We start from the raw sequence: 1,306 nt of genomic DNA, 5'->3' as shown, positions 1-1,306 counted from the left end.
TATATGGAATATAGCTTTTTAATTGGTCTTTGAATAAGACGAAAATAGGAGGAGGAGAGGAGAAAGAGAAACCGTCAGGAAGCTAGGAGATCAGAAGGTGATAAAGCTAGCAGCTGAGACGTTCAGGAGCAGTGCGGGAGGAGAGGATGTCAGGAGGATGTGGAAGACAAGAGGAGAAAAATTCAAATGGCGAAGAGACTAGTGGAAAGGAGCGCAGCATGAGTGAAAGTCAAGTGGAAAGGAGAGTGGGATTTTTATCCTGATAAGCCAGGCAATGAGCAGCGACTGTGCCACTCATAACATTTTGATCTGACCTGAACTGATCAAGATGTAACCGAGTTATAGCCATTAAAAATTCAAGTAAATTGATTTCATTAAGTGCTTGTGTTTATTTAACATAGTTTTACTATATATATGATCCGCTTACAAGTGACTTTTCGATTGGTCTTGTGCGCTCTTCAATCGTAGCTGGTTGCAGATCTCTGTGTCTGCGCAATGGATGTTGAAGTCCTTGGGTCTAGGTCGTATCGGATGAGGCTCATCAATGCTCTAGCCGGAAGTCCTTGAGCGTCCTTGAGTCATGCATCAGCAGTGATGTCCTGCGAGGCAACTTTGCCTTGGTTGTGCCTTGTGAATATTAAGGGTCTTAGCCTGAGTGAACACGACACATTTGACTCTAGCAGACGGACGGAAGTACCCTGCCTGACTGGAAGGGAAGTGATAAGAGTGTGGCATGCACTGAGCTAGATTTTCTATAGTGATTGACTATAAAATAGCAACTGTGCTACTGTATAACAGTTGGAGAGCTTTGAAGCTGCAGTCAATTAGAAAACATTTTGTATATTTTTTTTTTTCATTTGCATAACAAATTCAATTAAATCTCATTTTATTTCAGTTTTTGTTCTTTTTTTGTATTTTTTTTTTACAATTTATTAAGCTAAAGTGTGAAAAAATTTCGCTTTTAATTTAATATATTATTTTGTTTTTCGTTTTTTTGTTTTGTTTCTTATTTTTTGTTTTTGTTTTTATTACATTACAATATTTGTTGTATGCCCATTTTATTAAAGTTTGGATTCGTATTATAATTATAAATGTTTTGTTTTTTTTTTTTTAAATTATACATTAATGTAAATTATGCAACTTGCTGAGAACTAAAAAAGCATTAATTATTTATATATAATGAAATTAAAAATGATTCACTTCGGCTTTTTTTTTCTTAGCGCATTTCTGGTTTAATATTAAATTTTTGTTTTTGCTTTGCGATTTATAATTAATTTATATTTTTACATTAAGATGTTATTGTGCA

This window comes from Drosophila hydei, unplaced genomic scaffold (genome assembly GCF_003285905.1).
Source record: "Drosophila hydei strain 15085-1641.00,03,60 unplaced genomic scaffold, DhydRS2 tig00000339-arrow-arrow-pilon, whole genome shotgun sequence".
NCBI lineage: Eukaryota > Metazoa > Arthropoda > Insecta > Diptera > Drosophilidae > Drosophila > Drosophila hydei.
Note: the sequence above shows the minus strand (reverse complement) of the source record.